Here is a 27,893-nt window from a genome sequence, read left to right as displayed (position 1 = left end):
GACAGCAGCAAGCATTAGCTAAAGGCTCCCCCCTCTGGCTACCACTGCAAAGCATCAGCCTGGCTGTGCTGCGAGGACCCCTGCAAAGGCTGACTGACAGCTGGGGGGTGCAAGCCAACAGCTGAAAAGCAGGCTTTGCGCTTTCATTTGCTCTGTTTCTTTTTTTTTTTAACCAGCATAGGTAACCCTGCACTTGGCAGGGCTTCAAAAAATTGAGTGAAACTCTTTAATGTTCCTCTCCACGGAAATCTTTAGTAAAAGGCGAAAGATTTATTCGGTTTGAAGAGAAACCAGAGTATGCGCTCTAGTGGCCCCGACTGCGGCCGCAAAAAATGCAACACCTCACTAGCTCAGGGTGACTTAGTGAAGCAGTGCACACGATGACGCTTTTTGAGATGAAGCGAATGGAGAATGCTATCGGGCTCCGAACCCGTGGCAGAATGACTTTATTTGCAAGCAATCCCATCCAAAGTCATGAAACCTGGCAGGGGATTGTGGGTATGCAAATTTCTCCAGACCGCAGGCCATGTGACATTGGCCAAAAGGCAGGCAGAGTCTGCCTTTGCCTGAGGACTCCCCTCGTTTACATAAGGTCTAGGGCTTCTGGGAGGCAGGCGTGAGATTTTCTTTTGGGCCCCAGAGATGGGGCTCCTCCCCCAGGATGTTGAAAAAGCAGCCCGCTCTCTCCTTTCTCAGGACACAGGGGTCATTTTCCGCCCTCACCCTGTCTTGCACGGGTGCTGGGCCTCCTGGGCTGCCAGGTTCTTTTGCCCGCCAGGGCAAAGCCCGCCGGGCAAAGGACGGCGTTTGTCAGGCGTTTGTCAGGCGATCGGGGCCCGGGCCCAAACCCCTGCCCACTGGGGCCATATCCTCCTGGATGCTAGCTTGGAGCCAGCCTCTGCTGGCTCACCAGCAGGTGGCGACAGCAGCAAGCATTAGCTAAAGGCTCCCCCCTCTGGCTACCACTGCAAGGCATCAGCCTGGCTGTGCTGCGAGGACCCCTGCAAAGGCTGACTGACAGCTGGGGGGTGCAAGCCAACAGCTGAAAAGCAGGCTTTGCGCTTTCATTTGCTCTGTTTCTTTTTAACCAGCATAGGTAACCCTGCACTTGGCAGGGCTTCAAAACATTGAGTGAAACTCTTTAATGTTCCTCTCCACGGAAATCTTTAGTAAAAGGCGAAAGATTTATTCGGTTTGAAGAGAAACCAGAGTATGCGCTCTAGTGGCCCCGACTGCGGCCGCAAAAAATGCAACACCTCACTAGCTCAGGGTGACTTAGTGAAGCAGTGCACACGATGACGCTTTTTGAGATGAAGCGAATGGAGAATGCCATCGGGCTCCGAACCCGTGGCAGAATGACTTTATTTGCAAGCAATCCCATCCAAAGTCATGAAACCTGGCAGGGGATTGTGGGTATGCAAATTTCTCCAGACCGCAGGCCATGTAACATTGGCCAAAAGGCAGGCAGAGTCTGCTTTTGCTTGAGGACTCCCCTCGTTTACATAAGGTCTAGGGCTTCTGGGAGGCAGGCGTGAGATTTTCTTTTGGGCCCCAGAGATGGGGCTCCTCCCCCAGGATGTTGAAGAAGCAGCCCGCTCTCTCCTTTCTCAGGACACAGGGGTCATTTTCCGCCCTCACCCTGTCTTGCACGGGTGCTGGGCCTCCTGGGCTGCCAGCGGGCAAAGGACGGCGTTTGTCAGGCGTTCGTCAGCCGATCGGGGCCCGGGCCCAAACCCCTGCCCACTGGGGCCATATCCTCCTGGATGCTAGCTTGGAGCCAGCCTCTGCTGGCTCACCAGCAGGTGGCGACAGCAGCAAGCATTAGCTAAAGGCTCCCCCCTCTGGCTACCACTGCAAGGCATCAGCCTGGCTGTGCTGCAAGGACCCCTGCAAAGGCTGACTGACAGCTGGGGGGTGCAAGCCAACAGCTGAAAAGCAGGCTTTGCGCTTTCATTTGCTCTGTTTCTTTTTTTTTTTAACCAGCATAGGTAACCCTGCACTTGGCAGGGCTTCAAAAAATTGAGTGAAACTCTTTAATGTTCCTCTCCACGGAAATCTTTAGTAAAAGGCGAAAGATTTATTCGGTTTGAAGAGAAACCAGAGTATGCGCTCTAGTGGCCCCGACTGCGGCCGCAAAAAATGCAACACCTCACTAGCTCAGGGTGACTTAGTGAAGCAGTGCACACGATGACGCTTTTTGAGATGAAGCGAATGGAGAATGCTATCGGGCTCCGAACCCGTGGCAGAATGACTTTATTTGCAAGCAATCCCATCCAAAGTCATGAAACCTGGCAGGGGATTGTGGGTATGCAAATTTCTCCAGACCGCAGGCCATGTGACATTGGCCAAAAGGCAGGCAGAGTCTGCCTTTGCCTGAGGACTCCCCTCGTTTACATAAGGTCTAGGGCTTCTGGGAGGCAGGCGTGAGATTTTCTTTTGGGCCCCAGAGATGGGGCTCCTCCCCCAGGATGTTGAAGAAGCAGCCCGCTCTCTCCTTTCTCAGGACACAGGGATCATTTTCCGCCCTCACCCTGTCTTGCACGGGTGCTGGGCCTCCTGGGCTGCCAGCGGGCAAAGAACGGCGTTTGTCAGGCGTTCGTCAGCCGATCGGGGCCCGGGCCCAAACCCCTGCCCACTGGGGCCATATCCTCCTGGATGCTAGCTTGGAGCCAGCCTCTGCTGGCTCACCAGCAGGTGGCGACAGCAGCAAGCATTAGCTAAAGGCTCCCCCCTCTGGCTACCACTGCAAAGCATCAGCCTGGCTGTGCTGCGACGACCCCTGCAAAGGCTGACTGACAGCTGGGGGGTGCAAGCCAACAGCTGAAAAGCAGGCTTTGCGCTTTCATTTGCTCTGTTTCTTTTTTTTTTTAACCAGCATAGGTAACCCTGCACTTGGCAGGGCTTCAAAAAATTGAGTGAAACTCTTTAATGTTCCTCTCCACGGAAATCTTTAGTAAAAGGCGAAAGATTTATTCGGTTTGAAGAGAAACCAGAGTATGCGCTCTAGTGGCCCCGACTGCGGCCGCAAAAAATGCAACACCTCACTAGCTCAGGGTGACTTAGTGAAGCAGTGCACACGATGACGCTTTTTGAGATGAAGCGAATGGAGAATGCTATCGGGCTCCGAACCCGTGGCAGAATGACTTTATTTGCAAGCAATCCCATCCAAAGTCATGAAACCTGGCAGGGGATTGTGGGTATGCAAATTTCTCCAGACCGCAGGCCATGTGACATTGGCCAAAAGGCAGGCAGAGTCTGCCTTTGCCTGAGGACTCCCCTCGTTTACATAAGGTCTAGGGCTTCTGGGAGGCAGGCGTGAGATTTTCTTTTGGGCCCCAGAGATGGGGCTCCTCCCCCAGGATGTTGAAAAAGCAGCCCGCTCTCTCCTTTCTCAGGACACAGGGGTCATTTTCCGCCCTCACCCTGTCTTGCACGGGTGCTGGGCCTCCTGGGCTGCCAGGTTCTTTTGCCCGCCAGGGCAAAGCCCGCCGGGCAAAGGACGGCGTTTGTCAGGCGTTTGTCAGGCGATCGGGGCCCGGGCCCAAACCCCTGCCCACTGGGGCCATATCCTCCTGGATGCTAGCTTGGAGCCAGCCTCTGCTGGCTCACCAGCAGGTGGCGACAGCAGCAAGCATTAGCTAAAGGCTCCCCCCTCTGGCTACCACTGCAAGGCATCAGCCTGGCTGTGCTGCGAGGACCCCTGCAAAGGCTGACTGACAGCTGGGGGGTGCAAGCCAACAGCTGAAAAGCAGGCTTTGCGCTTTCATTTGCTCTGTTTCTTTTTAACCAGCATAGGTAACCCTGCACTTGGCAGGGCTTCAAAACATTGAGTGAAACTCTTTAATGTTCCTCTCCACGGAAATCTTTAGTAAAAGGCGAAAGATTTATTCGGTTTGAAGAGAAACCAGAGTATGCGCTCTAGTGGCCCCGACTGCGGCCGCAAAAAATGCAACACCTCACTAGCTCAGGGTGACTTAGTGAAGCAGTGCACACGATGACGCTTTTTGAGATGAAGCGAATGGAGAATGCCATCGGGCTCCGAACCCGTGGCAGAATGACTTTATTTGCAAGCAATCCCATCCAAAGTCATGAAACCTGGCAGGGGATTGTGGGTATGCAAATTTCTCCAGACCGCAGGCCATGTAACATTGGCCAAAAGGCAGGCAGAGTCTGCTTTTGCTTGAGGACTCCCCTCGTTTACATAAGGTCTAGGGCTTCTGGGAGGCAGGCGTGAGATTTTCTTTTGGGCCCCAGAGATGGGGCTCCTCCCCCAGGATGTTGAAGAAGCAGCCCGCTCTCTCCTTTCTCAGGACACAGGGGTCATTTTCCGCCCTCACCCTGTCTTGCACGGGTGCTGGGCCTCCTGGGCTGCCAGCGGGCAAAGGACGGCGTTTGTCAGGCGTTCGTCAGCCGATCGGGGCCCGGGCCCAAACCCCTGCCCACTGGGGCCATATCCTCCTGGATGCTAGCTTGGAGCCAGCCTCTGCTGGCTCACCAGCAGGTGGCGACAGCAGCAAGCATTAGCTAAAGGCTCCCCCCTCTGGCTACCACTGCAAGGCATCAGCCTGGCTGTGCTGCAAGGACCCCTGCAAAGGCTGACTGACAGCTGGGGGGTGCAAGCCAACAGCTGAAAAGCAGGCTTTGCGCTTTCATTTGCTCTGTTTCTTTTTTTTTTTAACCAGCATAGGTAACCCTGCACTTGGCAGGGCTTCAAAAAATTGAGTGAAACTCTTTAATGTTCCTCTCCACGGAAATCTTTAGTAAAAGGCGAAAGATTTATTCGGTTTGAAGAGAAACCAGAGTATGCGCTCTAGTGGCCCCGACTGCGGCCGCAAAAAATGCAACACCTCACTAGCTCAGGGTGACTTAGTGAAGCAGTGCACACGATGACGCTTTTTGAGATGAAGCGAATGGAGAATGCTATCGGGCTCCGAACCCGTGGCAGAATGACTTTATTTGCAAGCAATCCCATCCAAAGTCATGAAACCTGGCAGGGGATTGTGGGTATGCAAATTTCTCCAGACCGCAGGCCATGTGACATTGGCCAAAAGGCAGGCAGAGTCTGCCTTTGCCTGAGGACTCCCCTCGTTTACATAAGGTCTAGGGCTTCTGGGAGGCAGGCGTGAGATTTTCTTTTGGGCCCCAGAGATGGGGCTCCTCCCCCAGGATGTTGAAGAAGCAGCCCGCTCTCTCCTTTCTCAGGACACAGGGATCATTTTCCGCCCTCACCCTGTCTTGCACGGGTGCTGGGCCTCCTGGGCTGCCAGCGGGCAAAGAACGGCGTTTGTCAGGCGTTCGTCAGCCGATCGGGGCCCGGGCCCAAACCCCTGCCCACTGGGGCCATATCCTCCTGGATGCTAGCTTGGAGCCAGCCTCTGCTGGCTCACCAGCAGGTGGCGACAGCAGCAAGCATTAGCTAAAGGCTCCCCCCTCTGGCTACCACTGCAAAGCATCAGCCTGGCTGTGCTGCGACGACCCCTGCAAAGGCTGACTGACAGCTGGGGGGTGCAAGCCAACAGCTGAAAAGCAGGCTTTGCGCTTTCATTTGCTCTGTTTCTTTTTTTTTTTAACCAGCATAGGTAACCCTGCACTTGGCAGGGCTTCAAAAAATTGAGTGAAACTCTTTAATGTTCCTCTCCACGGAAATCTTTAGTAAAAGGCGAAAGATTTATTCGGTTTGAAGAGAAACCAGAGTATGCGCTCTAGTGGCCCCGACTGCGGCCGCAAAAAATGCAACACCTCACTAGCTCAGGGTGACTTAGTGAAGCAGTGCACACGATGACGCTTTTTGAGATGAAGCGAATGGAGAATGCTATCGGGCTCCGAACCCGTGGCAGAATGACTTTATTTGCAAGCAATCCCATCCAAAGTCATGAAACCTGGCAGGGGATTGTGGGTATGCAAATTTCTCCAGACCGCAGGCCATGTGACATTGGCCAAAAGGCAGGCAGAGTCTGCCTTTGCCTGAGGACTCCCCTCGTTTACATAAGGTCTAGGGCTTCTGGGAGGCAGGCGTGAGATTTTCTTTTGGGCCCCAGAGATGGGGCTCCTCCCCCAGGATGTTGAAAAAGCAGCCCGCTCTCTCCTTTCTCAGGACACAGGGGTCATTTTCCGCCCTCACCCTGTCTTGCACGGGTGCTGGGCCTCCTGGGCTGCCAGGTTCTTTTGCCCGCCAGGGCAAAGCCCGCCGGGCAAAGGACGGCGTTTGTCAGGCGTTCGTCAGCCGATCGGGGCCCGGGCCCAAACCCCTGCCCACTGGGGCCATATCCTCCTGGATGCTAGCTTGGAGCCAGCCTCTGCTGGCTCACCAGCAGGTGGCAACAGCAGCAAGCATTAGCTAAAGGCTCCCCCCTCTGGCTACCACTGCAAGGCATCAGCCTGGCTGTGCTGCGAGGACCCCTGCAAAGGCTGACTGACAGCTGGGGGGTGCAAGCCAACAGCTGAAAAGCAGGCTTTGCGCTTTCATTTGCTCTGTTTCTTTTTTTTTTTAACCAGCATAGGTAACCCTGCACTTGGCAGGGCTTCAAAAAATTGAGTGAAACTCTTTAATGTTCCTCTCCACGGAAATCTTTAGTAAAAGGCGAAAGATTTATTCGGTTTGAAGAGAAACCAGAGTATGCGCTCTAGTGGCCCCGACTGCGGCCGCAAAAAATGCAACACCTCACTAGCTCAGGGTGACTTAGTGAAGCAGTGCACACGATGACGCTTTTTGAGATGAAGCGAATGGAGAATGCTATCGGGCTCCGAACCCGTGGCAGAATGACTTTATTTGCAAGCAATCCCATCCAAAGTCATGAAACCTGGCAGGGGATTGTGGGTATGCAAATTTCTCCAGACCGCAGGCCATGTGACATTGGCCAAAAGGCAGGCAGAGTCTGCCTTTGCCTGAGGACTCCCCTCGTTTACATAAGGTCTAGGGCTTCTGGGAGGCAGGCGTGAGATTTTCTTTTGGGCCCCAGAGATGGGGCTCCTCCCCCAGGATGTTGAAGAAGCAGCCCGCTCTCTCCTTTCTCAGGACACAGGGATCATTTTCCGCCCTCACCCTGTCTTGCACGGGTGCTGGGCCTCCTGGGCTGCCAGCGGGCAAAGAACGGCGTTTGTCAGGCGTTCGTCAGCCGATCGGGGCCCGGGCCCAAACCCCTGCCCACTGGGGCCATATCCTCCTGGATGCTAGCTTGGAGCCAGCCTCTGCTGGCTCACCAGCAGGTGGCGACAGCAGCAAGCATTAGCTAAAGGCTCCCCCCTCTGGCTACCACTGCAAAGCATCAGCCTGGCTGTGCTGCGAGGACCCCTGCAAAGGCTGACTGACAGCTGGGGGGTGCAAGCCAACAGCTGAAAAGCAGGCTTTGCGCTTTCATTTGCTCTGTTTCTTTTTTTTTTTAACCAGCATAGGTAACCCTGCACTTGGCAGGGCTTCAAAAAATTGAGTGAAACTCTTTAATGTTCCTCTCCACGGAAATCTTTAGTAAAAGGCGAAAGATTTATTCGGTTTGAAGAGAAACCAGAGTATGCGCTCTAGTGGCCCCGACTGCGGCCGCAAAAAATGCAACACCTCACTAGCTCAGGGTGACTTAGTGAAGCAGTGCACACGATGACGCTTTTTGAGATGAAGCGAATGGAGAATGCTATCGGGCTCCGAACCCGTGGCAGAATGACTTTATTTGCAAGCAATCCCATCCAAAGTCATGAAACCTGGCAGGGGATTGTGGGTATGCAAATTTCTCCAGACCGCAGGCCATGTGACATTGGCCAAAAGGCAGGCAGAGTCTGCCTTTGCCTGAGGACTCCCCTCGTTTACATAAGGTCTAGGGCTTCTGGGAGGCAGGCGTGAGATTTTCTTTTGGGCCCCAGAGATGGGGCTCCTCCCCCAGGATGTTGAAAAAGCAGCCCGCTCTCTCCTTTCTCAGGACACAGGGGTCATTTTCCGCCCTCACCCTGTCTTGCACGGGTGCTGGGCCTCCTGGGCTGCCAGGTTCTTTTGCCCGCCAGGGCAAAGCCCGCCGGGCAAAGGACGGCGTTTGTCAGGCGTTCGTCCCGGGCCCAAACCCCTGCCCACTGGGGCCATATCCTCCTGGATGCTAGCTTGGAGCCAGCCTCTGCTGGCTCACCAGCAGGTGGCAACAGCAGCAAGCATTAGCTAAAGGCTCCCCCCTCTGGCTACCACTGCAAGGCATCAGCCTGGCTGTGCTGCGAGGACCCCTGCAAAGGCTGACTGACAGCTGGGGGGTGCAAGCCAACAGCTGAAAAGCAGGCTTTGCGCTTTTATTTGCTCTGTTTCTTTTTTTTTTTAACCAGCATAGGTAACCCTGCACTTGGCAGGGCTTCAAAAAATTGAGTGAAACTCTTTAATGTTCCTCTCCACGGAAATCTTTAGTAAAAGGCGAAAGATTTATTCGGTTTGAAGAGAAACCAGAGTATGCGCTCTAGTGGCCCCGACTGCGGCCGCAAAAAATGCAACACCTCACTAGCTCAGGGTGACTTAGTGAAGCAGTGCACACGATGACGCTTTTTGAGATGAAGCGAATGGAGAATGCTATCGGGCTCCGAACCCATGGCAGAATGACTTTATTTGCAAGCAATCCCATCCAAAGTCATGAAACCTGGCAGGGGATTGTGGGTATGCAAATTTCTCCAGACCGCAGGCCATGTGACATTGGCCAAAAGGCAGGCAGAGTCTGCCTTTGCCTGAGGACTCCCCTCGTTTACATAAGGTCTAGGGCTTCTGGGAGGCAGGCGTGAGATTTTCTTTTGGGCCCCAGAGATGGGGCTCCTCCCCCAGGATGTTGAAGAAGCAGCCCGCTCTCTCCTTTCTCAGGACACAGGGATCATTTTCCGCCCTCACCCTGTCTTGCACGGGTGCTGGGCCTCCTGGGCTGCCAGCGGGCAAAGAACGGCGTTTGTCAGGCGTTCGTCAGCCGATCGGGGCCCGGGCCCAAACCCCTGCCCACTGGGGCCATATCCTCCTGGATGCTAGCTTGGAGCCAGCCTCTGCTGGCTCACCAGCAGGTGGCGACAGCAGCAAGCATTAGCTAAAGGCTCCCCCCTCTGGCTACCACTGCAAAGCATCAGCCTGGCTGTGCTGCGAGGACCCCTGCAAAGGCTGACTGACAGCTGGGGGGTGCAAGCCAACAGCTGAAAAGCAGGCTTTGCGCTTTCATTTGCTCTGTTTCTTTTTTTTTTTAACCAGCATAGGTAACCCTGCACTTGGCAGGGCTTCAAAAAATTGAGTGAAACTCTTTAATGTTCCTCTCCACGGAAATCTTTAGTAAAAGGCGAAAGATTTATTCGGTTTGAAGAGAAACCAGAGTATGCGCTCTAGTGGCCCCGACTGCGGCCGCAAAAAATGCAACACCTCACTAGCTCAGGGTGACTTAGTGAAGCAGTGCACACGATGACGCTTTTTGAGATGAAGCGAATGGAGAATGCTATCGGGCTCCGAACCCGTGGCAGAATGACTTTATTTGCAAGCAATCCCATCCAAAGTCATGAAACCTGGCAGGGGATTGTGGGTATGCAAATTTCTCCAGACCGCAGGCCATGTGACATTGGCCAAAAGGCAGGCAGAGTCTGCCTTTGCCTGAGGACTCCCCTCGTTTACATAAGGTCTAGGGCTTCTGGGAGGCAGGCGTGAGATTTTCTTTTGGGCCCCAGAGATGGGGCTCCTCCCCCAGGATGTTGAAAAAGCAGCCCGCTCTCTCCTTTCTCAGGACACAGGGGTCATTTTCCGCCCTCACCCTGTCTTGCACGGGTGCTGGGCCTCCTGGGCTGCCAGGTTCTTTTGCCCGCCAGGGCAAAGCCCGCCGGGCAAAGGACGGCGTTTGTCAGGCGTTCGTCAGCCGATCGGGGCCCGGGCCCAAACCCCTGCCCACTGGGGCCATATCCTCCTGGATGCTAGCTTGGAGCCAGCCTCTGCTGGCTCACCAGCAGGTGGCAACAGCAGCAAGCATTAGCTAAAGGCTCCCCCCTCTGGCTACCACTGCAAGGCATCAGCCTGGCTGTGCTGCGAGGACCCCTGCAAAGGCTGACTGACAGCTGGGGGGTGCAAGCCAACAGCTGAAAAGCAGGCTTTGCGCTTTCATTTGCTCTGTTTCTTTTTTTTTTTAACCAGCATAGGTAACCCTGCACTTGGCAGGGCTTCAAAAAATTGAGTGAAACTCTTTAATGTTCCTCTCCACGGAAATCTTTAGTAAAAGGCGAAAGATTTATTCGGTTTGAAGAGAAACCAGAGTATGCGCTCTAGTGGCCCCGACTGCGGCCGCAAAAAATGCAACACCTCACTAGCTCAGGGTGACTTAGTGAAGCAGTGCACACGATGACGCTTTTTGAGATGAAGCGAATGGAGAATGCTATCGGGCTCCGAACCCGTGGCAGAATGACTTTATTTGCAAGCAATCCCATCCAAAGTCATGAAACCTGGCAGGGGATTGTGGGTATGCAAATTTCTCCAGACCGCAGGCCATGTGACATTGGCCAAAAGGCAGGCAGAGTCTGCCTTTGCCTGAGGACTCCCCTCGTTTACATAAGGTCTAGGGCTTCTGGGAGGCAGGCGTGAGATTTTCTTTTGGGCCCCAGAGATGGGGCTCCTCCCCCAGGATGTTGAAGAAGCAGCCCGCTCTCTCCTTTCTCAGGACACAGGGATCATTTTCCGCCCTCACCCTGTCTTGCACGGGTGCTGGGCCTCCTGGGCTGCCAGCGGGCAAAGAACGGCGTTTGTCAGGCGTTCGTCAGCCGATCGGGGCCCGGGCCCAAACCCCTGCCCACTGGGGCCATATCCTCCTGGATGCTAGCTTGGAGCCAGCCTCTGCTGGCTCACCAGCAGGTGGCGACAGCAGCAAGCATTAGCTAAAGGCTCCCCCCTCTGGCTACCACTGCAAGGCATCAGCCTGGCTGTGCTGCGAGGACCCCTGCAAAGGCTGACTGACAGCTGGGGGGTGCAAGCCAACAGCTGAAAAGCAGGCTTTGCGCTTTCATTTGCTCTGTTTCTTTTTAACCAGCATAGGTAACCCTGCACTTGGCAGGGCTTCAAAACATTGAGTGAAACTCTTTAATGTTCCTCTCCACGGAAATCTTTAGTAAAAGGCGAAAGATTTATTCGGTTTGAAGAGAAACCAGAGTATGCGCTCTAGTGGCCCCGACTGCGGCCGCAAAAAATGCAACACCTCACTAGCTCAGGGTGACTTAGTGAAGCAGTGCACACGATGACGCTTTTTGAGATGAAGCGAATGGAGAATGCCATCGGGCTCCGAACCCGTGGCAGAATGACTTTATTTGCAAGCAATCCCATCCAAAGTCATGAAACCTGGCAGGGGATTGTGGGTATGCAAATTTCTCCAGACCGCAGGCCATGTAACATTGGCCAAAAGGCAGGCAGAGTCTGCTTTTGCTTGAGGACTCCCCTCGTTTACATAAGGTCTAGGGCTTCTGGGAGGCAGGCGTGAGATTTTCTTTTGGGCCCCAGAGATGGGGCTCCTCCCCCAGGATGTTGAAGAAGCAGCCCGCTCTCTCCTTTCTCAGGACACAGGGGTCATTTTCCGCCCTCACCCTGTCTTGCACGGGTGCTGGGCCTCCTGGGCTGCCAGCGGGCAAAGGACGGCGTTTGTCAGGCGTTCGTCAGCCGATCGGGGCCCGGGCCCAAACCCCTGCCCACTGGGGCCATATCCTCCTGGATGCTAGCTTGGAGCCAGCCTCTGCTGGCTCACCAGCAGGTGGCGACAGCAGCAAGCATTAGCTAAAGGCTCCCCCCTCTGGCTACCACTGCAAGGCATCAGCCTGGCTGTGCTGCAAGGACCCCTGCAAAGGCTGACTGACAGCTGGGGGGTGCAAGCCAACAGCTGAAAAGCAGGCTTTGCGCTTTCATTTGCTCTGTTTCTTTTTTTTTTTAACCAGCATAGGTAACCCTGCACTTGGCAGGGCTTCAAAAAATTGAGTGAAACTCTTTAATGTTCCTCTCCACGGAAATCTTTAGTAAAAGGCGAAAGATTTATTCGGTTTGAAGAGAAACCAGAGTATGCGCTCTAGTGGCCCCGACTGCGGCCGCAAAAAATGCAACACCTCACTAGCTCAGGGTGACTTAGTGAAGCAGTGCACACGATGACGCTTTTTGAGATGAAGCGAATGGAGAATGCTATCGGGCTCCGAACCCGTGGCAGAATGACTTTATTTGCAAGCAATCCCATCCAAAGTCATGAAACCTGGCAGGGGATTGTGGGTATGCAAATTTCTCCAGACCGCAGGCCATGTGACATTGGCCAAAAGGCAGGCAGAGTCTGCCTTTGCCTGAGGACTCCCCTCGTTTACATAAGGTCTAGGGCTTCTGGGAGGCAGGCGTGAGATTTTCTTTTGGGCCCCAGAGATGGGGCTCCTCCCCCAGGATGTTGAAAAAGCAGCCCGCTCTCTCCTTTCTCAGGACACAGGGGTCATTTTCCGCCCTCACCCTGTCTTGCACGGGTGCTGGGCCTCCTGGGCTGCCAGGTTCTTTTGCCCGCCAGGGCAAAGCCCGCCGGGCAAAGGACGGCGTTTGTCAGGCGTTCGTCAGCCGATCGGGGCCCGGGCCCAAACCCCTGCCCACTGGGGCCATATCCTCCTGGATGCTAGCTTGGAGCCAGCCTCTGCTGGCTCACCAGCAGGTGGCAACAGCAGCAAGCATTAGCTAAAGGCTCCCCCCTCTGGCTACCACTGCAAGGCATCAGCCTGGCTGTGCTGCGAGGACCCCTGCAAAGGCTGACTGACAGCTGGGGGGTGCAAGCCAACAGCTGAAAAGCAGGCTTTGCGCTTTCATTTGCTCTGTTTCTTTTTTTTTTTAACCAGCATAGGTAACCCTGCACTTGGCAGGGCTTCAAAAAATTGAGTGAAACTCTTTAATGTTCCTCTCCACGGAAATCTTTAGTAAAAGGCGAAAGATTTATTCGGTTTGAAGAGAAACCAGAGTATGCGCTCTAGTGGCCCCGACTGCGGCCGCAAAAAATGCAACACCTCACTAGCTCAGGGTGACTTAGTGAAGCAGTGCACACGATGACGCTTTTTGAGATGAAGCGAATGGAGAATGCTATCGGGCTCCGAACCCGTGGCAGAATGACTTTATTTGCAAGCAATCCCATCCAAAGTCATGAAACCTGGCAGGGGATTGTGGGTATGCAAATTTCTCCAGACCGCAGGCCATGTGACATTGGCCAAAAGGCAGGCAGAGTCTGCCTTTGCCTGAGGACTCCCCTCGTTTACATAAGGTCTAGGGCTTCTGGGAGGCAGGCGTGAGATTTTCTTTTGGGCCCCAGAGATGGGGCTCCTCCCCCAGGATGTTGAAGAAGCAGCCCGCTCTCTCCTTTCTCAGGACACAGGGATCATTTTCCGCCCTCACCCTGTCTTGCACGGGTGCTGGGCCTCCTGGGCTGCCAGCGGGCAAAGAACGGCGTTTGTCAGGCGTTCGTCAGCCGATCGGGGCCCGGGCCCAAACCCCTGCCCACTGGGGCCATATCCTCCTGGATGCTAGCTTGGAGCCAGCCTCTGCTGGCTCACCAGCAGGTGGCGACAGCAGCAAGCATTAGCTAAAGGCTCCCCCCTCTGGCTACCACTGCAAAGCATCAGCCTGGCTGTGCTGCGAGGACCCCTGCAAAGGCTGACTGACAGCTGGGGGGTGCAAGCCAACAGCTGAAAAGCAGGCTTTGCGCTTTCATTTGCTCTGTTTCTTTTTTTTTTTAACCAGCATAGGTAACCCTGCACTTGGCAGGGCTTCAAAAAATTGAGTGAAACTCTTTAATGTTCCTCTCCACGGAAATCTTTAGTAAAAGGCGAAAGATTTATTCGGTTTGAAGAGAAACCAGAGTATGCGCTCTAGTGGCCCCGACTGCGGCCGCAAAAAATGCAACACCTCACTAGCTCAGGGTGACTTAGTGAAGCAGTGCACACGATGACGCTTTTTGAGATGAAGCGAATGGAGAATGCTATCGGGCTCCGAACCCGTGGCAGAATGACTTTATTTGCAAGCAATCCCATCCAAAGTCATGAAACCTGGCAGGGGATTGTGGGTATGCAAATTTCTCCAGACCGCAGGCCATGTGACATTGGCCAAAAGGCAGGCAGAGTCTGCCTTTGCCTGAGGACTCCCCTCGTTTACATAAGGTCTAGGGCTTCTGGGAGGCAGGCGTGAGATTTTCTTTTGGGCCCCAGAGATGGGGCTCCTCCCCCAGGATGTTGAAAAAGCAGCCCGCTCTCTCCTTTCTCAGGACACAGGGGTCATTTTCCGCCCTCACCCTGTCTTGCACGGGTGCTGGGCCTCCTGGGCTGCCAGGTTCTTTTGCCCGCCAGGGCAAAGCCCGCCGGGCAAAGGACGGCGTTTGTCAGGCGTTCGTCCCGGGCCCAAACCCCTGCCCACTGGGGCCATATCCTCCTGGATGCTAGCTTGGAGCCAGCCTCTGCTGGCTCACCAGCAGGTGGCAACAGCAGCAAGCATTAGCTAAAGGCTCCCCCCTCTGGCTACCACTGCAAGGCATCAGCCTGGCTGTGCTGCGAGGACCCCTGCAAAGGCTGACTGACAGCTGGGGGGTGCAAGCCAACAGCTGAAAAGCAGGCTTTGCGCTTTTATTTGCTCTGTTTCTTTTTTTTTTTAACCAGCATAGGTAACCCTGCACTTGGCAGGGCTTCAAAAAATTGAGTGAAACTCTTTAATGTTCCTCTCCACGGAAATCTTTAGTAAAAGGCGAAAGATTTATTCGGTTTGAAGAGAAACCAGAGTATGCGCTCTAGTGGCCCCGACTGCGGCCGCAAAAAATGCAACACCTCACTAGCTCAGGGTGACTTAGTGAAGCAGTGCACACGATGACGCTTTTTGAGATGAAGCGAATGGAGAATGCTATCGGGCTCCGAACCCATGGCAGAATGACTTTATTTGCAAGCAATCCCATCCAAAGTCATGAAACCTGGCAGGGGATTGTGGGTATGCAAATTTCTCCAGACCGCAGGCCATGTGACATTGGCCAAAAGGCAGGCAGAGTCTGCCTTTGCCTGAGGACTCCCCTCGTTTACATAAGGTCTAGGGCTTCTGGGAGGCAGGCGTGAGATTTTCTTTTGGGCCCCAGAGATGGGGCTCCTCCCCCAGGATGTTGAAGAAGCAGCCCGCTCTCTCCTTTCTCAGGACACAGGGATCATTTTCCGCCCTCACCCTGTCTTGCACGGGTGCTGGGCCTCCTGGGCTGCCAGCGGGCAAAGAACGGCGTTTGTCAGGCGTTCGTCAGCCGATCGGGGCCCGGGCCCAAACCCCTGCCCACTGGGGCCATATCCTCCTGGATGCTAGCTTGGAGCCAGCCTCTGCTGGCTCACCAGCAGGTGGCGACAGCAGCAAGCATTAGCTAAAGGCTCCCCCCTCTGGCTACCACTGCAAAGCATCAGCCTGGCTGTGCTGCGAGGACCCCTGCAAAGGCTGACTGACAGCTGGGGGGTGCAAGCCAACAGCTGAAAAGCAGGCTTTGCGCTTTCATTTGCTCTGTTTCTTTTTTTTTTTAACCAGCATAGGTAACCCTGCACTTGGCAGGGCTTCAAAAAATTGAGTGAAACTCTTTAATGTTCCTCTCCACGGAAATCTTTAGTAAAAGGCGAAAGATTTATTCGGTTTGAAGAGAAACCAGAGTATGCGCTCTAGTGGCCCCGACTGCGGCCGCAAAAAATGCAACACCTCACTAGCTCAGGGTGACTTAGTGAAGCAGTGCACACGATGACGCTTTTTGAGATGAAGCGAATGGAGAATGCTATCGGGCTCCGAACCCGTGGCAGAATGACTTTATTTGCAAGCAATCCCATCCAAAGTCATGAAACCTGGCAGGGGATTGTGGGTATGCAAATTTCTCCAGACCGCAGGCCATGTGACATTGGCCAAAAGGCAGGCAGAGTCTGCCTTTGCCTGAGGACTCCCCTCGTTTACATAAGGTCTAGGGCTTCTGGGAGGCAGGCGTGAGATTTTCTTTTGGGCCCCAGAGATGGGGCTCCTCCCCCAGGATGTTGAAAAAGCAGCCCGCTCTCTCCTTTCTCAGGACACAGGGGTCATTTTCCGCCCTCACCCTGTCTTGCACGGGTGCTGGGCCTCCTGGGCTGCCAGGTTCTTTTGCCCGCCAGGGCAAAGCCCGCCGGGCAAAGGACGGCGTTTGTCAGGCGTTCGTCAGCCGATCGGGGCCCGGGCCCAAACCCCTGCCCACTGGGGCCATATCCTCCTGGATGCTAGCTTGGAGCCAGCCTCTGCTGGCTCACCAGCAGGTGGCAACAGCAGCAAGCATTAGCTAAAGGCTCCCCCCTCTGGCTACCACTGCAAGGCATCAGCCTGGCTGTGCTGCGAGGACCCCTGCAAAGGCTGACTGACAGCTGGGGGGTGCAAGCCAACAGCTGAAAAGCAGGCTTTGCGCTTTCATTTGCTCTGTTTCTTTTTTTTTTTAACCAGCATAGGTAACCCTGCACTTGGCAGGGCTTCAAAAAATTGAGTGAAACTCTTTAATGTTCCTCTCCACGGAAATCTTTAGTAAAAGGCGAAAGATTTATTCGGTTTGAAGAGAAACCAGAGTATGCGCTCTAGTGGCCCCGACTGCGGCCGCAAAAAATGCAACACCTCACTAGCTCAGGGTGACTTAGTGAAGCAGTGCACACGATGACGCTTTTTGAGATGAAGCGAATGGAGAATGCTATCGGGCTCCGAACCCGTGGCAGAATGACTTTATTTGCAAGCAATCCCATCCAAAGTCATGAAACCTGGCAGGGGATTGTGGGTATGCAAATTTCTCCAGACCGCAGGCCATGTGACATTGGCCAAAAGGCAGGCAGAGTCTGCCTTTGCCTGAGGACTCCCCTCGTTTACATAAGGTCTAGGGCTTCTGGGAGGCAGGCGTGAGATTTTCTTTTGGGCCCCAGAGATGGGGCTCCTCCCCCAGGATGTTGAAGAAGCAGCCCGCTCTCTCCTTTCTCAGGACACAGGGATCATTTTCCGCCCTCACCCTGTCTTGCACGGGTGCTGGGCCTCCTGGGCTGCCAGCGGGCAAAGAACGGCGTTTGTCAGGCGTTCGTCAGCCGATCGGGGCCCGGGCCCAAACCCCTGCCCACTGGGGCCATATCCTCCTGGATGCTAGCTTGGAGCCAGCCTCTGCTGGCTCACCAGCAGGTGGCGACAGCAGCAAGCATTAGCTAAAGGCTCCCCCCTCTGGCTACCACTGCAAGGCATCAGCCTGGCTGTGCTGCGAGGACCCCTGCAAAGGCTGACTGACAGCTGGGGGGTGCAAGCCAACAGCTGAAAAGCAGGCTTTGCGCTTTCATTTGCTCTGTTTCTTTTTAACCAGCATAGGTAACCCTGCACTTGGCAGGGCTTCAAAACATTGAGTGAAACTCTTTAATGTTCCTCTCCACGGAAATCTTTAGTAAAAGGCGAAAGATTTATTCGGTTTGAAGAGAAACCAGAGTATGCGCTCTAGTGGCCCCGACTGCGGCCGCAAAAAATGCAACACCTCACTAGCTCAGGGTGACTTAGTGAAGCAGTGCACACGATGACGCTTTTTGAGATGAAGCGAATGGAGAATGCCATCGGGCTCCGAACCCGTGGCAGAATGACTTTATTTGCAAGCAATCCCATCCAAAGTCATGAAACCTGGCAGGGGATTGTGGGTATGCAAATTTCTCCAGACCGCAGGCCATGTAACATTGGCCAAAAGGCAGGCAGAGTCTGCTTTTGCTTGAGGACTCCCCTCGTTTACATAAGGTCTAGGGCTTCTGGGAGGCAGGCGTGAGATTTTCTTTTGGGCCCCAGAGATGGGGCTCCTCCCCCAGGATGTTGAAGAAGCAGCCCGCTCTCTCCTTTCTCAGGACACAGGGGTCATTTTCCGCCCTCACCCTGTCTTGCACGGGTGCTGGGCCTCCTGGGCTGCCAGCGGGCAAAGGACGGCGTTTGTCAGGCGTTCGTCAGCCGATCGGGGCCCGGGCCCAAACCCCTGCCCACTGGGGCCATATCCTCCTGGATGCTAGCTTGGAGCCAGCCTCTGCTGGCTCACCAGCAGGTGGCGACAGCAGCAAGCATTAGCTAAAGGCTCCCCCCTCTGGCTACCACTGCAAGGCATCAGCCTGGCTGTGCTGCAAGGACCCCTGCAAAGGCTGACTGACAGCTGGGGGGTGCAAGCCAACAGCTGAAAAGCAGGCTTTGCGCTTTCATTTGCTCTGTTTCTTTTTTTTTTTAACCAGCATAGGTAACCCTGCACTTGGCAGGGCTTCAAAAAATTGAGTGAAACTCTTTAATGTTCCTCTCCACGGAAATCTTTAGTAAAAGGCGAAAGATTTATTCGGTTTGAAGAGAAACCAGAGTATGCGCTCTAGTGGCCCCGACTGCGGCCGCAAAAAATGCAACACCTCACTAGCTCAGGGTGACTTAGTGAAGCAGTGCACACGATGACGCTTTTTGAGATGAAGCGAATGGAGAATGCTATCGGGCTCCGAACCCGTGGCAGAATGACTTTATTTGCAAGCAATCCCATCCAAAGTCATGAAACCTGGCAGGGGATTGTGGGTATGCAAATTTCTCCAGACCGCAGGCCATGTGACATTGGCCAAAAGGCAGGCAGAGTCTGCCTTTGCCTGAGGACTCCCCTCGTTTACATAAGGTCTAGGGCTTCTGGGAGGCAGGCGTGAGATTTTCTTTTGGGCCCCAGAGATGGGGCTCCTCCCCCAGGATGTTGAAAAAGCAGCCCGCTCTCTCCTTTCTCAGGACACAGGGGTCATTTTCCGCCCTCACCCTGTCTTGCACGGGTGCTGGGCCTCCTGGGCTGCCAGGTTCTTTTGCCCGCCAGGGCAAAGCCCGCCGGGCAAAGGACGGCGTTTGTCAGGCGTTCGTCAGCCGATCGGGGCCCGGGCCCAAACCCCTGCCCACTGGGGCCATATCCTCCTGGATGCTAGCTTGGAGCCAGCCTCTGCTGGCTCACCAGCAGGTGGCAACAGCAGCAAGCATTAGCTAAAGGCTCCCCCCTCTGGCTACCACTGCAAGGCATCAGCCTGGCTGTGCTGCGAGGACCCCTGCAAAGGCTGACTGACAGCTGGGGGGTGCAAGCCAACAGCTGAAAAGCAGGCTTTGCGCTTTCATTTGCTCTGTTTCTTTTTTTTTTTAACCAGCATAGGTAACCCTGCACTTGGCAGGGCTTCAAAAAATTGAGTGAAACTCTTTAATGTTCCTCTCCACGGAAATCTTTAGTAAAAGGCGAAAGATTTATTCGGTTTGAAGAGAAACCAGAGTATGCGCTCTAGTGGCCCCGACTGCGGCCGCAAAAAATGCAACACCTCACTAGCTCAGGGTGACTTAGTGAAGCAGTGCACACGATGACGCTTTTTGAGATGAAGCGAATGGAGAATGCTATCGGGCTCCGAACCCGTGGCAGAATGACTTTATTTGCAAGCAATCCCATCCAAAGTCATGAAACCTGGCAGGGGATTGTGGGTATGCAAATTTCTCCAGACCGCAGGCCATGTGACATTGGCCAAAAGGCAGGCAGAGTCTGCCTTTGCCTGAGGACTCCCCTCGTTTACATAAGGTCTAGGGCTTCTGGGAGGCAGGCGTGAGATTTTCTTTTGGGCCCCAGAGATGGGGCTCCTCCCCCAGGATGTTGAAGAAGCAGCCCGCTCTCTCCTTTCTCAGGACACAGGGATCATTTTCCGCCCTCACCCTGTCTTGCACGGGTGCTGGGCCTCCTGGGCTGCCAGCGGGCAAAGAACGGCGTTTGTCAGGCGTTCGTCAGCCGATCGGGGCCCGGGCCCAAACCCCTGCCCACTGGGGCCATATCCTCCTGGATGCTAGCTTGGAGCCAGCCTCTGCTGGCTCACCAGCAGGTGGCGACAGCAGCAAGCATTAGCTAAAGGCTCCCCCCTCTGGCTACCACTGCAAAGCATCAGCCTGGCTGTGCTGCGAGGACCCCTGCAAAGGCTGACTGACAGCTGGGGGGTGCAAGCCAACAGCTGAAAAGCAGGCTTTGCGCTTTCATTTGCTCTGTTTCTTTTTTTTTTTAACCAGCATAGGTAACCCTGCACTTGGCAGGGCTTCAAAAAATTGAGTGAAACTCTTTAATGTTCCTCTCCACGGAAATCTTTAGTAAAAGGCGAAAGATTTATTCGGTTTGAAGAGAAACCAGAGTATGCGCTCTAGTGGCCCCGACTGCGGCCGCAAAAAATGCAACACCTCACTAGCTCAGGGTGACTTAGTGAAGCAGTGCACACGATGACGCTTTTTGAGATGAAGCGAATGGAGAATGCTATCGGGCTCCGAACCCGTGGCAGAATGACTTTATTTGCAAGCAATCCCATCCAAAGTCATGAAACCTGGCAGGGGATTGTGGGTATGCAAATTTCTCCAGACCGCAGGCCATGTGACATTGGCCAAAAGGCAGGCAGAGTCTGCCTTTGCCTGAGGACTCCCCTCGTTTACATAAGGTCTAGGGCTTCTGGGAGGCAGGCGTGAGATTTTCTTTTGGGCCCCAGAGATGGGGCTCCTCCCCCAGGATGTTGAAAAAGCAGCCCGCTCTCTCCTTTCTCAGGACACAGGGGTCATTTTCCGCCCTCACCCTGTCTTGCACGGGTGCTGGGCCTCCTGGGCTGCCAGGTTCTTTTGCCCGCCAGGGCAAAGCCCGCCGGGCAAAGGACGGCGTTTGTCAGGCGTTCGTCCCGGGCCCAAACCCCTGCCCACTGGGGCCATATCCTCCTGGATGCTAGCTTGGAGCCAGCCTCTGCTGGCTCACCAGCAGGTGGCAACAGCAGCAAGCATTAGCTAAAGGCTCCCCCCTCTGGCTACCACTGCAAGGCATCAGCCTGGCTGTGCTGCGAGGACCCCTGCAAAGGCTGACTGACAGCTGGGGGGTGCAAGCCAACAGCTGAAAAGCAGGCTTTGCGCTTTTATTTGCTCTGTTTCTTTTTTTTTTTAACCAGCATAGGTAACCCTGCACTTGGCAGGGCTTCAAAAAATTGAGTGAAACTCTTTAATGTTCCTCTCCACGGAAATCTTTAGTAAAAGGCGAAAGATTTATTCGGTTTGAAGAGAAACCAGAGTATGCGCTCTAGTGGCCCCGACTGCGGCCGCAAAAAATGCAACACCTCACTAGCTCAGGGTGACTTAGTGAAGCAGTGCACACGATGACGCTTTTTGAGATGAAGCGAATGGAGAATGCTATCGGGCTCCGAACCCATGGCAGAATGACTTTATTTGCAAGCAATCCCATCCAAAGTCATGAAACCTGGCAGGGGATTGTGGGTATGCAAATTTCTCCAGACCGCAGGCCATGTGACATTGGCCAAAAGGCAGGCAGAGTCTGCCTTTGCCTGAGGACTCCCCTCGTTTACATAAGGTCTAGGGCTTCTGGGAGGCAGGCGTGAGATTTTCTTTTGGGCCCCAGAGATGGGGCTCCTCCCCCAGGATGTTGAAGAAGCAGCCCGCTCTCTCCTTTCTCAGGACACAGGGATCATTTTCCGCCCTCACCCTGTCTTGCACGGGTGCTGGGCCTCCTGGGCTGCCAGCGGGCAAAGAACGGCGTTTGTCAGGCGTTCGTCAGCCGATCGGGGCCCGGGCCCAAACCCCTGCCCACTGGGGCCATATCCTCCTGGATGCTAGCTTGGAGCCAGCCTCTGCTGGCTCACCAGCAGGTGGCGACAGCAGCAAGCATTAGCTAAAGGCTCCCCCCTCTGGCTACCACTGCAAAGCATCAGCCTGGCTGTGCTGCGAGGACCCCTGCAAAGGCTGACTGACAGCTGGGGGGTGCAAGCCAACAGCTGAAAAGCAGGCTTTGCGCTTTCATTTGCTCTGTTTCTTTTTTTTTTTAACCAGCATAGGTAACCCTGCACTTGGCAGGGCTTCAAAAAATTGAGTGAAACTCTTTAATGTTCCTCTCCACGGAAATCTTTAGTAAAAGGCGAAAGATTTATTCGGTTTGAAGAGAAACCAGAGTATGCGCTCTAGTGGCCCCGACTGCGGCCGCAAAAAATGCAACACCTCACTAGCTCAGGGTGACTTAGTGAAGCAGTGCACACGATGACGCTTTTTGAGATGAAGCGAATGGAGAATGCTATCGGGCTCCGAACCCGTGGCAGAATGACTTTATTTGCAAGCAATCCCATCCAAAGTCATGAAACCTGGCAGGGGATTGTGGGTATGCAAATTTCTCCAGACCGCAGGCCATGTGACATTGGCCAAAAGGCAGGCAGAGTCTGCCTTTGCCTGAGGACTCCCCTCGTTTACATAAGGTCTAGGGCTTCTGGGAGGCAGGCGTGAGATTTTCTTTTGGGCCCCAGAGATGGGGCTCCTCCCCCAGGATGTTGAAAAAGCAGCCCGCTCTCTCCTTTCTCAGGACACAGGGGTCATTTTCCGCCCTCACCCTGTCTTGCACGGGTGCTGGGCCTCCTGGGCTGCCAGGTTCTTTTGCCCGCCAGGGCAAAGCCCGCCGGGCAAAGGACGGCGTTTGTCAGGCGTTCGTCAGCCGATCGGGGCCCGGGCCCAAACCCCTGCCCACTGGGGCCATATCCTCCTGGATGCTAGCTTGGAGCCAGCCTCTGCTGGCTCACCAGCAGGTGGCAACAGCAGCAAGCATTAGCTAAAGGCTCCCCCCTCTGGCTACCACTGCAAGGCATCAGCCTGGCTGTGCTGCGAGGACCCCTGCAAAGGCTGACTGACAGCTGGGGGGTGCAAGCCAACAGCTGAAAAGCAGGCTTTGCGCTTTCATTTGCTCTGTTTCTTTTTTTTTTTAACCAGCATAGGTAACCCTGCACTTGGCAGGGCTTCAAAAAATTGAGTGAAACTCTTTAATGTTCCTCTCCACGGAAATCTTTAGTAAAAGGCGAAAGATTTATTCGGTTTGAAGAGAAACCAGAGTATGCGCTCTAGTGGCCCCGACTGCGGCCGCAAAAAATGCAACACCTCACTAGCTCAGGGTGACTTAGTGAAGCAGTGCACACGATGACGCTTTTTGAGATGAAGCGAATGGAGAATGCTATCGGGCTCCGAACCCGTGGCAGAATGACTTTATTTGCAAGCAATCCCATCCAAAGTCATGAAACCTGGCAGGGGATTGTGGGTATGCAAATTTCTCCAGACCGCAGGCCATGTGACATTGGCCAAAAGGCAGGCAGAGTCTGCCTTTGCCTGAGGACTCCCCTCGTTTACATAAGGTCTAGGGCTTCTGGGAGGCAGGCGTGAGATTTTCTTTTGGGCCCCAGAGATGGGGCTCCTCCCCCAGGATGTTGAAGAAGCAGCCCGCTCTCTCCTTTCTCAGGACACAGGGATCATTTTCCGCCCTCACCCTGTCTTGCACGGGTGCTGGGCCTCCTGGGCTGCCAGCGGGCAAAGAACGGCGTTTGTCAGGCGTTCGTCAGCCGATCGGGGCCCGGGCCCAAACCCCTGCCCACTGGGGCCATATCCTCCTGGATGCTAGCTTGGAGCCAGCCTCTGCTGGCTCACCAGCAGGTGGCGACAGCAGCAAGCATTAGCTAAAGGCTCCCCCCTCTGGCTACCACTGCAAAGCATCAGCCTGGCTGTGCTGCGAGGACCCCTGCAAAGGCTGACTGACAGCTGGGGGGTGCAAGCCAACAGCTGAAAAGCAGGCTTTGCGCTTTCATTTGCTCTGTTTCTTTTTTTTTTTAACCAGCATAGGTAACCCTGCACTTGGCAGGGCTTCAAAAAATTGAGTGAAACTCTTTAATGTTCCTCTCCACGGAAATCTTTAGTAAAAGGCGAAAGATTTATTCGGTTTGAAGAGAAACCAGAGTATGCGCTCTAGTGGCCCCGACTGCGGCCGCAAAAAATGCAACACCTCACTAGCTCAGGGTGACTTAGTGAAGCAGTGCACACGATGACGCTTTTTGAGATGAAGCGAATGGAGAATGCTATCGGGCTCCGAACCCGTGGCAGAATGACTTTATTTGCAAGCAATCCCATCCAAAGTCATGAAACCTGGCAGGGGATTGTGGGTATGCAAATTTCTCCAGACCGCAGGCCATGTGACATTGGCCAAAAGGCAGGCAGAGTCTGCCTTTGCCTGAGGACTCCCCTCGTTTACATAAGGTCTAGGGCTTCTGGGAGGCAGGCGTGAGATTTTCTTTTGGGCCCCAGAGATGGGGCTCCTCCCCCAGGATGTTGAAAAAGCAGCCCGCTCTCTCCTTTCTCAGGACACAGGGGTCATTTTCCGCCCTCACCCTGTCTTGCACGGGTGCTGGGCCTCCTGGGCTGCCAGGTTCTTTTGCCCGCCAGGGCAAAGCCCGCCGGGCAAAGGACGGCGTTTGTCAGGCGTTTGTCAGGCGATCGGGGCCCGGGCCCAAACCCCTGCCCACTGGGGCCATATCCTCCTGGATGCTAGCTTGGAGCCAGCCTCTGCTGGCTCACCAGCAGGTGGCGACAGCAGCAAGCATTAGCTAAAGGCTCCCCCCTCTGGCTACCACTGCAAGGCATCAGCCTGGCTGTGCTGCGAGGACCCCTGCAAAGGCTGACTGACAGCTGGGGGGTGCAAGCCAACAGCTGAAAAGCAGGCTTTGCGCTTTCATTTGCTCTGTTTCTTTTTAACCAGCATAGGTAACCCTGCACTTGGCAGGGCTTCAAAACATTGAGTGAAACTCTTTAATGTTCCTCTCCACGGAAATCTTTAGTAAAAGGCGAAAGATTTATTCGGTTTGAAGAGAAACCAGAGTATGCGCTCTAGTGGCCCCGACTGCGGCCGCAAAAAATGCAACACCTCACTAGCTCAGGGTGACTTAGTGAAGCAGTGCACACGATGACGCTTTTTGAGATGAAGCGAATGGAGAATGCCATCGGGCTCCGAACCCGTGGCAGAATGACTTTATTTGCAAGCAATCCCATCCAAAGTCATGAAACCTGGCAGGGGATTGTGGGTATGCAAATTTCTCCAGACCGCAGGCCATGTAACATTGGCCAAAAGGCAGGCAGAGTCTGCTTTTGCTTGAGGACTCCCCTCGTTTACATAAGGTCTAGGGCTTCTGGGAGGCAGGCGTGAGATTTTCTTTTGGGCCCCAGAGATGGGGCTCCTCCCCCAGGATGTTGAAGAAGCAGCCCGCTCTCTCCTTTCTCAGGACACAGGGGTCATTTTCCGCCCTCACCCTGTCTTGCACGGGTGCTGGGCCTCCTGGGCTGCCAGCGGGCAAAGGACGGCGTTTGTCAGGCGTTCGTCAGCCGATCGGGGCCCGGGCCCAAACCCCTGCCCACTGGGGCCATATCCTCCTGGATGCTAGCTTGGAGCCAGCCTCTGCTGGCTCACCAGCAGGTGGCGACAGCAGCAAGCATTAGCTAAAGGCTCCCCCCTCTGGCTACCACTGCAAGGCATCAGCCTGGCTGTGCTGCAAGGACCCCTGCAAAGGCTGACTGACAGCTGGGGGGTGCAAGCCAACAGCTGAAAAGCAGGCTTTGCGCTTTCATTTGCTCTGTTTCTTTTTTTTTTTAACCAGCATAGGTAACCCTGCACTTGGCAGGGCTTCAAAAAATTGAGTGAAACTCTTTAATGTTCCTCTCCACGGAAATCTTTAGTAAAAGGCGAAAGATTTATTCGGTTTGAAGAGAAACCAGAGTATGCGCTCTAGTGGCCCCGACTGCGGCCGCAAAAAATGCAACACCTCACTAGCTCAGGGTGACTTAGTGAAGCAGTGCACACGATGACGCTTTTTGAGATGAAGCGAATGGAGAATGCTATCGGGCTCCGAACCCGTGGCAGAATGACTTTATTTGCAAGCAATCCCATCCAAAGTCATGAAACCTGGCAGGGGATTGTGGGTATGCAAATTTCTCCAGACCGCAGGCCATGTGACATTGGCCAAAAGGCAGGCAGAGTCTGCCTTTGCCTGAGGACTCCCCTCGTTTACATAAGGTCTAGGGCTTCTGGGAGGCAGGCGTGAGATTTTCTTTTGGGCCCCAGAGATGGGGCTCCTCCCCCAGGATGTTGAAAAAGCAGCCCGCTCTCTCCTTTCTCAGGACACAGGGGTCATTTTCCGCCCTCACCCTGTCTTGCACGGGTGCTGGGCCTCCTGGGCTGCCAGGTTCTTTTGCCCGCCAGGGCAAAGCCCGCCGGGCAAAGGACGGCGTTTGTCAGGCGTTCGTCAGCCGATCGGGGCCCGGGCCCAAACCCCTGCCCACTGGGGCCATATCCTCCTGGATGCTAGCTTGGAGCCAGCCTCTGCTGGCTCACCAGCAGGTGGCAACAGCAGCAAGCATTAGCTAAAGGCTCCCCCCTCTGGCTACCACTGCAAGGCATCAGCCTGGCTGTGCTGCGAGGACCCCTGCAAAGGCTGACTGACAGCTGGGGGGTGCAAGCCAACAGCTGAAAAGCAGGCTTTGCGCTTTTATTTGCTCTGTTTCTTTTTTTTTTTAACCAGCATAGGTAACCCTGCACTTGGCAGGGCTTCAAAAAATTGAGTGAAACTCTTTAATGTTCCTCTCCACGGAAATCTTTAGTAAAAGGCGAAAGATTTATTCGGTTTGAAGAGAAACCAGAGTATGCGCTCTAGTGGCCCCGACTGCGGCCGCAAAAAATGCAACACCTCACTAGCTCAGGGTGACTTAGTGAAGCAGTGCACACGATGACGCTTTTTGAGATGAAGCGAATGGAGAATGCTATCGGGCTCCGAACCCGTGGCAGAATGACTTTATTTGCAAGCAATCCCATCCAAAGTCATGAAACCTGGCAGGGGATTGTGGGTATGCAAATTTCTCCAGACCGCAGGCCATGTGACATTGGCCAAAAGGCAGGCAGAGTCTGCCTTTGCCTGAGGACTCCCCTCGTTTACATAAGGTCTAGGGCTTCTGGGAGGCAGGCGTGAGATTTTCTTTTGGGCCCCAGAGATGGGGCTCCTCCCCCAGGATGTTGAAGAAGCAGCCCGCTCTCTCCTTTCTCAGGACACAGGGATCATTTTCCGCCCTCACCCTGTCTTGCACGGGTGCTGGGCCTCCTGGGCTGCCAGCGGGCAAAGAACGGCGTTTGTCAGGCGTTCGTCAGCCGATCGGGGCCCGGGCCCAAACCCCTGCCCACTGGGGCCATATCCTCCTGGATGCTAGCTTGGAGCCAGCCTCTGCTGGCTCACCAGCAGGTGGCGACAGCAGCAAGCATTAGCTAAAGGCTCCCCCCTCTGGCTACCACTGCAAAGCATCAGCCTGGCTGTGCTGCGAGGACCCCTGCAAAGGCTGACTGACAGCTGGGGGGTGCAAGCCAACAGCTGAAAAGCAGGCTTTGCGCTTTCATTTGCTCTGTTTCTTTTTTTTTTTAACCAGCATAGGTAACCCTGCACTTGGCAGGGCTTCAAAAAATTGAGTGAAACTCTTTAATGTTCCTCTCCACGGAAATCTTTAGTAAAAGGCGAAAGATTTATTCGGTTTGAAGAGAAACCAGAGTATGCGCTCTAGTGGCCCCGACTGCGGCCGCAAAAAATGCAACACCTCACTAGCTCAGGGTGACTTAGTGAAGCAGTGCACACGATGACGCTTTTTGAGATGAAGCGAATGGAGAATGCTATCGGGCTCCGAACCCGTGGCAGAATGACTTTATTTGCAAGCAATCCCATCCAAAGTCATGAAACCTGGCAGGGGATTGTGGGTATGCAAATTTCTCCAGACCGCAGGCCATGTGACATTGGCCAAAAGGCAGGCAGAGTCTGCCTTTGCCTGAGGACTCCCCTCGTTTACATAAGGTCTAGGGCTTCTGGGAGGCAGGCGTGAGATTTTCTTTTGGGCCCCAGAGATGGGGCTCCTCCCCCAGGATGTTGAAAAAGCAGCCCGCTCTCTCCTTTCTCAGGACACAGGGGTCATTTTCCGCCCTCACCCTGTCTTGCACGGGTGCTGGGCCTCCTGGGCTGCCAGGTTCTTTTGCCCGCCAGGGCAAAGCCCGCCGGGCAAAGGACGGCGTTTGTCAGGCGTTCGTCCC

At 54.5% G+C, this 27,893-nt stretch overlaps 31 non-coding genes across 31 annotated transcripts; all 31 read right to left on the bottom strand.

The window, feature by feature from the left end:
- Window positions 1–183: 183 nt before the first annotated feature.
- Window positions 184–299, bottom strand: LOC138563809 (U5 spliceosomal RNA). Its single transcript, XR_011299783.1, has one exon. It is a non-coding gene; the product is annotated as a U5 spliceosomal RNA (small nuclear RNA).
- Window positions 300–1,098: 799 nt separating this feature from the next.
- LOC138565053 (U5 spliceosomal RNA) lies at window positions 1,099–1,214 on the bottom strand. The gene has a single exon (XR_011300973.1). It is a non-coding gene; the product is annotated as a U5 spliceosomal RNA (small nuclear RNA).
- Window positions 1,215–1,990: 776 nt separating this feature from the next.
- Window positions 1,991–2,106, bottom strand: LOC138563808 (U5 spliceosomal RNA). The gene has a single exon (XR_011299782.1). It is a non-coding gene; the product is annotated as a U5 spliceosomal RNA (small nuclear RNA).
- A 776-nt stretch (window positions 2,107–2,882) lies between these two features.
- Window positions 2,883–2,998, bottom strand: LOC138563806 (U5 spliceosomal RNA). Its single transcript, XR_011299781.1, has one exon. It is a non-coding gene; the product is annotated as a U5 spliceosomal RNA (small nuclear RNA).
- Window positions 2,999–3,797: 799 nt separating this feature from the next.
- LOC138565052 (U5 spliceosomal RNA) lies at window positions 3,798–3,913 on the bottom strand. Its single transcript, XR_011300972.1, has one exon. It is a non-coding gene; the product is annotated as a U5 spliceosomal RNA (small nuclear RNA).
- Window positions 3,914–4,689: 776 nt separating this feature from the next.
- On the bottom strand, window positions 4,690–4,805 carry LOC138563805 (U5 spliceosomal RNA). The gene has a single exon (XR_011299780.1). It is a non-coding gene; the product is annotated as a U5 spliceosomal RNA (small nuclear RNA).
- Window positions 4,806–5,581: 776 nt separating this feature from the next.
- Window positions 5,582–5,697, bottom strand: LOC138563803 (U5 spliceosomal RNA). Its single transcript, XR_011299778.1, has one exon. It is a non-coding gene; the product is annotated as a U5 spliceosomal RNA (small nuclear RNA).
- An 805-nt stretch (window positions 5,698–6,502) lies between these two features.
- Window positions 6,503–6,618, bottom strand: LOC138563802 (U5 spliceosomal RNA). The gene has a single exon (XR_011299777.1). It is a non-coding gene; the product is annotated as a U5 spliceosomal RNA (small nuclear RNA).
- A 776-nt stretch (window positions 6,619–7,394) lies between these two features.
- Window positions 7,395–7,510, bottom strand: LOC138563801 (U5 spliceosomal RNA). The gene has a single exon (XR_011299776.1). It is a non-coding gene; the product is annotated as a U5 spliceosomal RNA (small nuclear RNA).
- Window positions 7,511–8,302: 792 nt separating this feature from the next.
- On the bottom strand, window positions 8,303–8,418 carry LOC138563800 (U5 spliceosomal RNA). The gene has a single exon (XR_011299775.1). It is a non-coding gene; the product is annotated as a U5 spliceosomal RNA (small nuclear RNA).
- A 776-nt stretch (window positions 8,419–9,194) lies between these two features.
- LOC138563799 (U5 spliceosomal RNA) lies at window positions 9,195–9,310 on the bottom strand. Its single transcript, XR_011299774.1, has one exon. It is a non-coding gene; the product is annotated as a U5 spliceosomal RNA (small nuclear RNA).
- Window positions 9,311–10,115: 805 nt separating this feature from the next.
- On the bottom strand, window positions 10,116–10,231 carry LOC138563798 (U5 spliceosomal RNA). The gene has a single exon (XR_011299773.1). It is a non-coding gene; the product is annotated as a U5 spliceosomal RNA (small nuclear RNA).
- Window positions 10,232–11,001: 770 nt separating this feature from the next.
- On the bottom strand, window positions 11,002–11,117 carry LOC138565051 (U5 spliceosomal RNA). Its single transcript, XR_011300971.1, has one exon. It is a non-coding gene; the product is annotated as a U5 spliceosomal RNA (small nuclear RNA).
- Window positions 11,118–11,893: 776 nt separating this feature from the next.
- LOC138563797 (U5 spliceosomal RNA) lies at window positions 11,894–12,009 on the bottom strand. The gene has a single exon (XR_011299772.1). It is a non-coding gene; the product is annotated as a U5 spliceosomal RNA (small nuclear RNA).
- Window positions 12,010–12,814: 805 nt separating this feature from the next.
- Window positions 12,815–12,930, bottom strand: LOC138563796 (U5 spliceosomal RNA). Its single transcript, XR_011299771.1, has one exon. It is a non-coding gene; the product is annotated as a U5 spliceosomal RNA (small nuclear RNA).
- Window positions 12,931–13,706: 776 nt separating this feature from the next.
- On the bottom strand, window positions 13,707–13,822 carry LOC138563795 (U5 spliceosomal RNA). Its single transcript, XR_011299770.1, has one exon. It is a non-coding gene; the product is annotated as a U5 spliceosomal RNA (small nuclear RNA).
- Window positions 13,823–14,614: 792 nt separating this feature from the next.
- LOC138563794 (U5 spliceosomal RNA) lies at window positions 14,615–14,730 on the bottom strand. The gene has a single exon (XR_011299769.1). It is a non-coding gene; the product is annotated as a U5 spliceosomal RNA (small nuclear RNA).
- A 776-nt stretch (window positions 14,731–15,506) lies between these two features.
- Window positions 15,507–15,622, bottom strand: LOC138563792 (U5 spliceosomal RNA). The gene has a single exon (XR_011299767.1). It is a non-coding gene; the product is annotated as a U5 spliceosomal RNA (small nuclear RNA).
- Window positions 15,623–16,427: 805 nt separating this feature from the next.
- Window positions 16,428–16,543, bottom strand: LOC138563790 (U5 spliceosomal RNA). The gene has a single exon (XR_011299766.1). It is a non-coding gene; the product is annotated as a U5 spliceosomal RNA (small nuclear RNA).
- Window positions 16,544–17,313: 770 nt separating this feature from the next.
- LOC138565049 (U5 spliceosomal RNA) lies at window positions 17,314–17,429 on the bottom strand. The gene has a single exon (XR_011300970.1). It is a non-coding gene; the product is annotated as a U5 spliceosomal RNA (small nuclear RNA).
- Window positions 17,430–18,205: 776 nt separating this feature from the next.
- Window positions 18,206–18,321, bottom strand: LOC138563789 (U5 spliceosomal RNA). The gene has a single exon (XR_011299765.1). It is a non-coding gene; the product is annotated as a U5 spliceosomal RNA (small nuclear RNA).
- An 805-nt stretch (window positions 18,322–19,126) lies between these two features.
- LOC138563788 (U5 spliceosomal RNA) lies at window positions 19,127–19,242 on the bottom strand. The gene has a single exon (XR_011299764.1). It is a non-coding gene; the product is annotated as a U5 spliceosomal RNA (small nuclear RNA).
- Window positions 19,243–20,018: 776 nt separating this feature from the next.
- On the bottom strand, window positions 20,019–20,134 carry LOC138563787 (U5 spliceosomal RNA). Its single transcript, XR_011299763.1, has one exon. It is a non-coding gene; the product is annotated as a U5 spliceosomal RNA (small nuclear RNA).
- A 792-nt stretch (window positions 20,135–20,926) lies between these two features.
- On the bottom strand, window positions 20,927–21,042 carry LOC138563785 (U5 spliceosomal RNA). The gene has a single exon (XR_011299761.1). It is a non-coding gene; the product is annotated as a U5 spliceosomal RNA (small nuclear RNA).
- A 776-nt stretch (window positions 21,043–21,818) lies between these two features.
- On the bottom strand, window positions 21,819–21,934 carry LOC138563784 (U5 spliceosomal RNA). The gene has a single exon (XR_011299760.1). It is a non-coding gene; the product is annotated as a U5 spliceosomal RNA (small nuclear RNA).
- Window positions 21,935–22,739: 805 nt separating this feature from the next.
- LOC138563783 (U5 spliceosomal RNA) lies at window positions 22,740–22,855 on the bottom strand. The gene has a single exon (XR_011299759.1). It is a non-coding gene; the product is annotated as a U5 spliceosomal RNA (small nuclear RNA).
- Window positions 22,856–23,631: 776 nt separating this feature from the next.
- Window positions 23,632–23,747, bottom strand: LOC138563782 (U5 spliceosomal RNA). Its single transcript, XR_011299758.1, has one exon. It is a non-coding gene; the product is annotated as a U5 spliceosomal RNA (small nuclear RNA).
- Window positions 23,748–24,546: 799 nt separating this feature from the next.
- LOC138565048 (U5 spliceosomal RNA) lies at window positions 24,547–24,662 on the bottom strand. Its single transcript, XR_011300969.1, has one exon. It is a non-coding gene; the product is annotated as a U5 spliceosomal RNA (small nuclear RNA).
- A 776-nt stretch (window positions 24,663–25,438) lies between these two features.
- On the bottom strand, window positions 25,439–25,554 carry LOC138563781 (U5 spliceosomal RNA). The gene has a single exon (XR_011299757.1). It is a non-coding gene; the product is annotated as a U5 spliceosomal RNA (small nuclear RNA).
- Window positions 25,555–26,359: 805 nt separating this feature from the next.
- On the bottom strand, window positions 26,360–26,475 carry LOC138563779 (U5 spliceosomal RNA). Its single transcript, XR_011299755.1, has one exon. It is a non-coding gene; the product is annotated as a U5 spliceosomal RNA (small nuclear RNA).
- Window positions 26,476–27,251: 776 nt separating this feature from the next.
- LOC138563778 (U5 spliceosomal RNA) lies at window positions 27,252–27,367 on the bottom strand. The gene has a single exon (XR_011299754.1). It is a non-coding gene; the product is annotated as a U5 spliceosomal RNA (small nuclear RNA).
- Between the last annotated feature and the right edge of the window lie 526 nt (window positions 27,368–27,893).

The sequence above is a fragment of the Ambystoma mexicanum genome, chromosome 1q (assembly GCF_040938575.1).
Source record: "Ambystoma mexicanum isolate Mex_15411 chromosome 1q, UKY_AmexF1_1, whole genome shotgun sequence".
NCBI classification, from domain to species: Eukaryota; Metazoa; Chordata; class Amphibia; order Caudata; family Ambystomatidae; genus Ambystoma; species Ambystoma mexicanum.
Note: the sequence above shows the minus strand (reverse complement) of the source record. Positions and strands in the feature narration are given on the sequence as shown.